The sequence below is a fragment of the Podarcis pityusensis genome (assembly GCF_964106645.2).
Source record: "Podarcis pityusensis genome assembly, chromosome: 10".
Classification (NCBI taxonomy): Eukaryota; Metazoa; Chordata; class Lepidosauria; order Squamata; family Lacertidae; genus Podarcis; species Podarcis pityusensis.
The window spans coordinates 16,397,495-16,408,627 of NC_138035.1; the positions used below are offsets into that span (position 1 = coordinate 16,397,495).

Sequence of the window (11,133 nt, forward strand, 5' to 3'; positions counted from 1 at the left end):
TTCAAATCTCTTTGGGCCTCTCAAAAGAATCCTCAGATGTTCTTTGTCCAAGCAGGGATCCCCAAATTTGCTGTAATTTTTGCTGTAGAATCCACTACCTTTGCATATTAGGCAGGCATTTTCTGTGCTTCATTTTAGACACAGCTTAAAATATTTAAATATTTTTATTTGTGGCTCAGTTCAACCCATATTTGCCTCTTTATATTTGCCCCTTATCTATGATTTTATTATGTTACCTTGATCTACCTAGGGATCTAAGAGGCATTGATTTCTTTTTGGCTTTGTATGTATCACATGCAGTGCTGTTTCCGTTCTGCTGCAGTTTGCCTTCTGACAAAAAACACATTATGCATCTAACTGTGCACTATGGCAGAATTTTACATGATTATCATTGCATTATTCCAATCCCTCAATTTTATTGCAATGGACATAATGCAAATTGGGGTGATTATCAATGACATATTGTATACAGACTGAAAACCACAACAGCAAATGCCAATTGTATTCACTGGATTGCTTTCCATTCCAAATATGGAATGAATAAGTGAACACCAGTGACTTCCTCTCCTGTTTCCATTTTCCTTGGAATTCTCTGACATTTCTATAGACACTGCTTTGAACAGATTTTTTTATTGTAGATGGTGATGATTTTACAATACAGAAATATATGCATAAATATATTGGGCTGTAGTTGAAATTGAGCTATGTTTTCTTTCTCACTGTGGCTTGAGGTGGCTTAGACAAGTCGAAATCAAAAGCACCCATCAAACAGTGTAATTAAAAATAATTAAGCATTCCTCAAAACACTTTAAAATTGCAAATATCAAAAGAACTTGCTGTTTCTCTCCTAGTTGCCATGGGTTTGTGCAAAACAGATGAATCTTACATATATATTTTTAAAGTCTAACAAGATGGAACATTGACAGACCTTTTCAGAAAGGCTGTTCCAAATCATGAAGCCCAAAGTGATAAAAAAAACCCCTTGATTGAAGGAGCCTTTGAGAGGTTTCTATTATTTTCTTACATTTGCATCCACACCTTGATTCCTCAACAGAACCCAAGGTGGCAAACTTGTGATTCTCAGGAGGCTTCCCATCTAGGCACCAAGCAGACCCAGGCTTGCTTAGCAGCAGTAGGGATGCGGGTGGCACTGTGGTCTAAACCATTGAGCCTCTTGGGCTTGCCGATCAGAAGGTTGGTGGTTCGAATCTGCACAATGGGGTGAGCTCCTGTTGCTCTGTCCCATCTCCTGCCAACCTATCAGTTCGAAAGCACACCAGTGCAAGTAGATAAATAGGTACTGCTGCAGCGGGAAGATAAACGGTGTTTCCATGCACTCTGGTTCCACCATGGTGTACCACTGTGCCGTTTAGTCATGCTGGCCATATGACCCGGAAAGCTGCCTGTGGACAAGCGCTGGCTTCCTCGGCCTGGAAGAAAGATGACTGCTGAACCCCATAGTTGCCTTTGACTGGACTTAACCGTCCAGGGGTCCTTTACCTTTTTATTTATCCATAGGAATAGTTTTGTGAGGAAACAGGGGTTTCTATCAGAGAATTCTCAGCACCCTCTTGAAAATACAATCTCCAAGAGTCCTTGGGAGAAGCCATGGCACCTAAAGCAGCATGGTCAATGCCTAGGGATGGTGAAAGTCCTCTGCCCCCTCAACTTTGGGTTCTAGACTGTGCATGAATGTACATTCTAGAAAGTGCAGAGTTTGTTATTCATGAAGTGCCTGGCAGGTGGTCTGAGGAACCTGAAAGCTGTTTCTGTGGGAAGCATTTCTTGAAGCTGTGCTGAAAGTCGTCTGAAAGAAGGTGTACAAGGCAGGTATGGAAGCTGGCATGATGCTCAGATTCCCTTTGATCTTTAGGTTTTCAGCACAGCAGAACGGGACCTGTTGTGGGCACAGGTCCTGGTCTAGGAGTACTTATTGTGTCTTCCGAGAGTCTCAGTCTGCAAGAATATTGGTAGAAAGTTAGGGCAGGGTAACCTGGTAACAGACACATCAGCTATTCAGGTCAGCTGCAAGCCAAGATGGGCAGTTGCCTTTGTGTGTGTGTGTGTGTGTGTGTGTGTGTGTGTGTGTGTGTGTGTGACGCCATTACCATCAAAGGTATTTAAGGCTGAGCACCAGAACCCACATTCCTCTTTTTAAAAACCAAACTCTTAGGAATTAATCAAGCACAGGCCAAGCTAACTTTCCAATGAGGAAGAGTTTCAGTTTGAGTGGCTTTGGGGTATTGTTAAAAAAAAAAAAATTAGTTTGCACTTCAAATGGTTTACAAATCACCCTGGGACAGCCCTACTTTCAGTGGAGCCCATCTTTAATAATTGACGGCCTGGACACCTGTTACTGCCTCCATATCTTTAAAAAAAGATTAATTTAAAGGGAATTATTGACATAATACAGCACACCAACTCCTGTTGATGAAAAATGCAAAATCTTAATTGAATGCTGGCTCCTAGCCACCAACCTAGGACAACTTCAAAAGCAACAGCTGGGAAAAGCATCTTTTTAAGATTTTAATTACGTAAACCACTTAGCTTTCAGCTCCCCCCCCCATCCCAATGTCAGAAGGTACGTCTGTCACTTGTAGTCACTAGTCAAGTGATGAGAGGTGCCTTTGCTTGCCTTCGAGGCATAATTTGGTGTGTATAGTTGTAGAGAGCAATGGAAGCTGAGGATGTCCAATAAAATGTTTTTCTTTCTCTATTTCTTTCCTGGCACAGGTTATCATACAGACGAACCACGGGCATACCTGTGCCAAACCCAGTAGCAGACAGTGGGCTGGGATGGAGATGTTTCCCTGAGCTCCCAACAGGTGAATGGCTGTAGCTTACCTGGAAGGGAGAAGTTGTGGGGAGGGTGGTGTGCTAACATCACACTGGCAGGAGCACTTCGTTGGCTCAGCTGTGTGTTTGCACTGTGCTGACCCCACCACTGCCTCGCCCTGCTCCCACCTATTAAGCATCAGTGGTTTACCTGGTCAGGTAAACAGCTCTGCCACACCTTCCTATCCATGGCTGCCTAAACACCAACAGAAATGGAAGCAGATAATTGTGGAAGGCTGACAAATCTGTCCCTGTAAGCTGCTGTTAAGATGAGAGGCATCTTGGCGATGTAGCTCAAGTTACTCTGCATGTTCTTAAGAGGGGCATCATTCCCATCAATCTTATGGACTAGAAACTTGGCTTCATTTTAAAAAAAAAATGAAAGCGGAGATTCACAAGGGAATTCTGTGCCCATCACTAATAGATGTTTTATTCACCTGGTGTACATCCCTCTCCTTCAAAGCAAAATCTGTGTTAGAACTGGAACTATGGCATCCAAAAAGGGGGGAGAACAACACATTTCTCTGTGTGTCTGTCTGTTTCTCTCTCTTCCTCTTTAGCTTGACAGCACCTTCAAAGACAGTTCAGCAGGTCTATGTGCTGTACATACTCCAAAGAAAGTTAACAAGGAACTGTGAGGCAATGTAGCAAGAGTGACAGCATATGCTAAGCATGAATAAAGGAGGTGAGCACCACAGGAGATATATAAATGGACCGGCAACCTTTTTAAAAGGTCAGTAACTCTCTGTTATAAATTGATTCCAATCATTTCAACATGGCTTTGCTGGTATTGGGTAGAAGAGCAGCCTTGGCTTCTTCCGAGCTTGCAGGCTACTGGCTCATGTCATCTTCATCTTTTGCCAGTGGATATTTTGCACATTGTTTAGTTGATTAATTCAGACCCATTTCGAGATACCGTTTTTTCATACCGGCGCAGAGCTTGACATTTTGGCTTATTATGACCCGCGAAGCAAGCATCTTCAGCATCTCAGAGGCCAGTGATCTTCAGCAACCTGAGGAAAATATTCTCCCTCTGTGGACGCTCCTTTGCAGCCCTTCTGATACAGTGACAGAGTTGGCTCTTGGCGGACTGTCGCTAAACACATGGAAGGGAAAATCAGGAGTGCCCTTGCTGTTCCTTCTCTGTCCAGAGGCATTGTGCGTACAACTGCACATGTGTAAGCTCTGCACACAAAATCCCCATGATCTCGGTACATGCAGTAGCAATCTGCAAATATGTTGCATGTGTGAAAACTCATTTTTATCCCCAATTCTCCCCAAACCCCAAGAACCTTGTAACATTGAGAATGTGGTGCCTGAGCTTGCTTACTTTCCTCTTTCCTCTTTCCTCCCCCTCCCCTTTTCCTTTAGTGCCATGTCTTTTTAAAGATGTTAAACCTCTGAGTAAGGCCCATGGTCCTTCAATTGATTTGTAAGCCATTCTAGGAGCTTTTCTTGCTAAAGAGATGGGGTATAAATACTTCAAATAACTAAATCAATTTTTATTGTGCAAGGGTTTCTTGGAAGTCATCTAGTCCAACCCTTTGTAGGACTCTAAACCCTTACCAATACCTGTCTGTCCTCTGCTTACATACATGTAGTAAAGGACATCCCACCATCTGCCACTGTTGAACCATTCTTACCATTAGGACGTTTTTGAAACATTTAGTTGAACTCTTCTTCGCTTCAATGTCAACTCATAGGTTCTAGTTCTCCTTTTTTTCTAAAGCAACAGAAAACAAGCCTTCTCCATCTTCAGCCCTGCAAACATTTTAAAGCAGCTCCCCTCCACCTTCTCTTTAGGCTCAAACAAACAAACAAACCCTCTTTAGTCCATTTCCCTTGGGCCTTCATTTATTGACCCCTCTCAAACCTTGTTAGCCTCTTCTGGACACACTCCTGTCTGCCAATGTCCTTCTTAAAATGCAGTGCCCAGAACAGGAGTGTGGGACACACAATATAACCAATTGCAGATAAAATGATATCCATAGTTGCAGACTGCATGGTGTGGAGGCACACAAGGCCACTACATTACCAAAGCTAAGCAGGTCCGGGCCTGGTCAGTGTCTGGTTGGGAGACCACTTGGGAATCACATGTATTCTGCCTTGGGTTCCATGAAAGCAGAGAGAATAATAGAATCATGGAATGGTAGAGCTGGAAGGGACCCCGAGGGTCATCTAGCCCAACCCCCTACAATGCAGGAATATTTGGCCCAACATGGGGCTCAAGCCCATGGCCCTGAGATTAAAAGTCTCATGCTCTACCAACTGAGCTATCCCAGCTTAAAGATAGGATATAAAGATAGAGGGTGGGGAAATACATACCCACTACTGTGAATAAATATCCTGAACGCAACATGCCAAGGAGGCAGAAATAAAGTCAGTGTTTCACACATCCCTGTTTAAAATGTAGCCATAATGAATGAACACAAGCACAAGTCACAGATCCTTTCAAGACAGATTTCACACGGCATCCATGCATTTAGATGTTATGGGGGATTCTGTCTGTCCGATGTCTTAAAACAACCTAATCATTGGCTGTCAACCCTTAGAAAATCTGGCACCACTTTCGATTTCTGTTTATGACAGCTCACAGGGAGTCATACTGTGAGTTGCATCCGCCTGTTTCAGCACCCAATTAGGAGTGACAAACGCATGTGTGGTTAATACAAACAGCATACGCATAGACTTTAATGAAGCATGCCCCTTCCTTAAATCATTGACTTGCTGCACTCAGCTTCAAAGGCCCACTGAAGGAATGCCAAGATTATGGGAATCGAGAGACCTGATCCTACCAATTTTTTGAGGTTTCGATACACTGATCTTAGGATGATTCAGGCTAAACTTTTGCAGATGACATCTCAAGCAGCACCGGATGCTGAACGGCATGGCGTAAGCTGCAGAAGCCCCACTAAATTCAATCGTATCCTATTTCCCTCCATTGAGTTCTTAACTGAAAAGTTCCTTCTATTTATGTGGGCCAGTGACTTTGGACACATGACATTACTTAGCTGCACACCCAGGACTGTTGATGTTGTTGTGAAATGTACACCAAAAAGTATGCAAGCAGGAATATACAGACGCACCTCGGAAGTCAAACGGAATCCATTTCAATTCGACTTTCGAAAAGTTCAGAAACCAAGGCACAACTTCCAATTGGTTCCCGATTACGCAGGCATGCCGGAAACAATAGCAGAAGCTGTGTTGTATGTCCTGCTTCCAAAAAAAGTTTGAAAACCGGATCACTCATTTCCAGTTTTTGATCATTTGGGAGCCAGAACATGGGACTCCCAAGGCATTCGGGAGCTGAAGTTTGAATGTACACTACTCAGCCTACTTCTTAATTGTTTTAAAGTAAGGAGGATCAAGAGTCAAAGCCCTGTTACCCAGCCACCTGAAAAAATGAAGATACACTGAAACAGAAGTCACCAGACCCTTATATATAGTGGGAGGGTGGGGTGGGGGTTTTCTCAGAAGGGTAGTAGGAGATGGGTGATTGATTGATTGACTCAGTGGGTATGCTAAACCTGTTGACAACTGTTAACGACTGCAATTAGTCCTACAGGAAAAAGCAAGGGATAGTATGCAGATGATTAGCATATGTAATGAGACACCCCCACCCCACCCTCCCACTATATATAAGGATCTGGTGACTTCTGTTTCAGTGTATCTGAAGAAGTCTGCATGCACACGAAAGCTTATACCAAGAACAAACTAAGTTGGTCTCTAAGGCGCTACTGGACATTTTATTTTTTTTATTTCAAGTATAGACTAACTCTGCCATATTGTATGCAGATCCATCAAGGTTTTTTGGGGTGAGGGTGGGGAGACAACTTTAAAGGTTGATTCTTTAAACAAAAGAAAAGTAATGGATCCACATGTGGAAAAAAATAATCCAATTTTTCACTCCCTTCGCCAGATCAGTGTGATTGGAGAGCCTTGGGGAAACAATGCAATGTGATTGAAAGCTAGATCCATCCATCAGAACAAAAGATTCTCACACTTTTCACCCCATCACCTCACAAACACCAAGTCTTCCCCCATTAAATTTGGTTCAGCTTCTCAGAAGAGACAAATGGCCATTCATTTTTTCTGACAACAGAGACTACAGAATAACTGCGCCTTGTTGATGCCTCAGTCTTATTCAGGATTGTTGGGACTACCCTCAAATCTCATTCATTCATTCATGGCCCCCACAGAGTCAATGCACACCCCTCGTATTTAGGGAATTCCTGGAATATAGCATATTTTCTAGGTCTGCAAGGACTTGCCATGTGTGAAACACCCATTGCTATCATGACTGCATAGATGTCTGCAGGGTGATTTTTTTTTTTTTTCTGTTAGTGCAGTTAAGTATTCTCTTCTGCTAGAAGTCAAACGAGATGGCCTAACTCAACGCAAGGCACTTTTTGTGATGATATAAGCTAAGTCTGCTCCAGCCTGTGCACCACATGACTTCGGTCTAATTTCAAACAGATTTTGTATCAAGTGGAGACAGGACATTTTTGTGATGTCCTGTGGATTAACTGAATCCCCAGGGGCTCTTCATGACCTTCTAAAGGAAATTTTACAGGCTAAGTTATCTCCTAAGGTCAAGTATAATATCACTTTAATATCTGATTAGCCCGCTGTACCGGCAGGGGCATAAACATGGCTTTCTAATAGGTCATCTCTACGGAACACTCCTTCTCACTCCTTTGTGTTGCCTGAAATAAGAGCCATTCTCAAGCTGAAGACCAGGCGGTCATGAGAGTTGTATGAAACCTTGACTTTGCACATCAGCCTCTCTCCCCAGCAATCCATTGGCTTGCCACCAGGACCATCTCAACTGTTAGCCTCGCTGAGGCAGGCTGGGGGCAGCTGGGAGGGAAGGCAGGTCTGGAAAGGAAAGAGAAGGTCTTCATTGTGCGTGCCTTAGCCACTCCTTCCTCCAGCTGAAGATGCAGTTTTCCAAAGATGCCACCACAGCCTGGGCAGAGGTTCAGACCCAGCAGCCTCAGGCTGTGGCTTCCCCATGGAGGCTGCCACGGGACAAAGGAGGAGGAGGAGGAGGGGGAGGAGGGAGAGGAGGAGGAGTGCACAGGTCCCAGCCGCTGCCCCTCCTGCCACCCTTGGCCACCAAGCTCAACTAGGATGGCCACTTGCATTATCCCCACACAGAGCTTGGTCAGGGGCTTGCCTGCCACTTCTGCTGCTCATTCCTAGGGAAGCTGCAGAGTTATAAATGTCATGGTCTCTTGCAACCTTGAGGTAATGGTTTACTATAGGGATGGAGCCATCTGCAGGGTGTTCCCCCTCTTCTCAGAGCACACCCCTTTCTGGCTCTCCTTTACATCATCACTGAGTGCCTTTGGCTGACTGGAAATGCCCTTGAACTCTGATAACGTCTCTTGCTTGCCTGGACGGAGGATACAGAGCGTGTGTGTAGCACAGTGCGCCACTTCCTGAGATGGTCTTTTCTACTGTCAAACAGCTCATGTCACTATTTCCCCCAATGTTTAGTGGAGATGTGCATTCTCAAAATCTCTGCATTCTCAAAATCTTCTGCCCACTGGAGCCAGGTGAGAAGTCTATCGAACCAGGGCTTGTCAACCTTCTTGGGCCCCTGGACTCAGAGAAACTGTTGTGGACACCACAAATGCACATAGCACAACCAAGCACATGCCATCACATTGACTTTAATATTTAAAAAAACAGGCTTAATTTCAGCAGGAAGAATATACCCTGTGGGTACCAGGGAAGGTCTCTGCAAGTGCAAGTGATCATGTTGGTGATCTCAGTGCTGCATCATCATATAGCTCTTTTTAATATAAAAGGGGGGAAATCCATTGCTATATTCAATGGCAGATTTCCGTCAACCTAAATAGTTCAAATGTTTGGGAGTTTCATAAATATGTACCATTTGTGATGAATCTGTTAGGTCTTTAAGTTTGTGGTTCACTGGGGGTTCATAGCTGATATTGCACTTTTGTTGTTTTCAGCTGCCTGGCTTTTTGAAAGAAGAAATGAAATATATGCTGCTAACACTCTTGAAATATAGGGAACTTGATTAAAGTGACTGGAAAGAATGATTGGTTCCTAAGGCACCACTTCTGCAAGCAAACTTCTCAAGAAGAGCATCTCCCTGTGCCCAGCTTGTTGCTTCACAATTCTGAAAGCATTTTCTCCCAGAGGAGGTGTCCTGCTGATGGTGGACTTCGTTTCTTCTGAGAGATCATCAGCCTGCTCAGGGCACAAAATGTACACATCTGCTGTCATAGATAGCTACTGTGAACATCCATGAAGTGATAGGCAGGGCCAGTCCAAGACATTTTGCCACGAGTGGCAAATGAGTGAAATGCTACACTCTGTCTCCCACACTCCTTGGTATCTTCCATCCAGGTGAGCTCACAAGAGGCATTATCAGAGCTCAAGGATACATTCCAGGCACCCAAGGGTGATGTAAAGGAGAGCCAGTAAGGGGTGTGACCTGGAGACAGCCTGTGGTTGGTTTCCTGCCTAAGGTTCCCCACCCTTTTAGCAAACCATTAGCTTGAGATTGCAAGAATCCATGGCATTTACATCTACAAGGGGCAACATAATGAAGTAGAGCAGCTAGGCCTGCAAATAAATTTTGGCTGAGAGAGTATGAACTGTTCATGGCAATCTTCTTGGGCTTCTTCTGGGGACACCCCTAAAAGAATTGCCCCACTGAACAGTTGCTTGTCTTGCTTTTCAGTGATGAAGCTGCCCATGAGTGGAGCAGAGATCAAACCTCTCCTAGATTCACACCGCTTCCAGGTCAAGCATTGCTGTTCCTTCCTTGCAGCCTCTCAAAATGATTCCTATGAAGTCAACCGTTCAATATCTTGTTTCCCCTTAGATAATTTCTTGAGTTACTCATTCAGTGAAGAGGGTGTAAATTATGCTTCATTTCTATCCATGATTATTAATATATTAGACAAGCATTTTGAAAACGAAGATAAAAGCCTTCTCCAAAGTTCTCATGTGGTCTTTCTTTCAAAGCTAATGATGTGCGAATTCATTATAGAATCTCTCATCAATGGGTTGCCTGACCCAATTTCACCAATTGCCATCAGATGCTCATGTTGTTTGTTAAAGATGCTAGATCAGTGATTTGCAAATGGCGGGTTAATGTACCAACCCGCTAGGGTCATGCCTTGCTGCTGCTCCAGTTGCTATCAGTGTGTTTAGCTTGGCATTTGGGGGGCCTACGAAAGCTAGATCACATGAGAAGGGATTCCATGTCTTTGTGACCTCGGTGCCTGTCTACTGAAATATACTGTATGTGGAGCTGCCCCGATAGCTGTGTAGAAGCTTCAACTTGCAGACATACCCCAACATACCCTCTGGAGATGGGTATGTTGGTAGGAGCTAATTGCATGAGGGACTTGGCACCAGAAACACTTCCCTGGCAGTGGCTCTTTAGAATTGCAGTCAGGATGTTTCCCCAAACATGTTCTGTCTGTTTCTGGAGGACGGGTGTTATCTGTGACGTCTTGCATGACCAGCACATAGTCTGCCATTAAGTTATGAACCTTCTGGGTCCCTTGGTTCAATCCAGTTCTACACCAACTGGGGAGGAGAGAATCTGGACTTTACCCATCTCAGTAGAAGCTCTTGAAAGAGGCCTGGCTACTGGGGCTCAGCCCTCTTAAGAATGTCAAACTTTGTTTTTGGTTTAATTGCTCCCCATCTACACATTCCTATCCCCCCCTTATACATCCATTTGAACTCAAAGAGGATTCTAGATATTTCTGTCCATCCCCTGTTCTCTGGCCCATCAGCTCTCTGCACTACTCCACCAATCCCAATCCAAAAGTATTGCAGTGGGGTCTCATCATGTGTCTATATAGGCAGAAAAACCATTTGTGTATAACTAGGACAGCTGGCTAATCAGCCAACCTCCTTGGCCATGCCCCTGTGATCTCATTGGCTCATGCCCTCCTAGAAGCCCCAGCAAGTCCATCTGGAACAAGCTGCCCCTGTCCCTACCTGCTGGTACCTAGGAACTTCTGTGCACACTGTTCCATCATGATTACGATCCTCCAACCCTAACTCTGGATCCTGTGCTTTAATTTTGGCACATCCAAAGCGCTTGGACCCATCTTAAACAAGAAGCTTTCCAAGGACATATTTAAACTTAAAAATATTTTTTTTCACACAAAAAACCCTGTTGCCTTGCTGATTACGTTGTAAGCACTACAGATTAGGCCTCTCCATAAATTACAAGCAGCTGAACATCCTTTAGCATCAAACAGAATGACAAAAAGCTACACCATAATGAGTAATGGTTAA

The 11,133-nt window shown here is 44.1% G+C and overlaps 1 long non-coding RNA gene across 1 annotated transcript; it reads left to right on the forward strand.

Moving 5' to 3' along the window:
- Window positions 1–3,399: 3,399 nt before the first annotated feature.
- LOC308457877 lies at window positions 3,400–9,817 on the forward strand. Its single transcript, XR_013977130.1, has 2 exons — window positions 3,400–3,568; window positions 8,817–9,817. It is a non-coding gene; the product is annotated as an uncharacterized lncRNA (long non-coding RNA).
- Window positions 9,818–11,133: the final 1,316 nt, after the last annotated feature.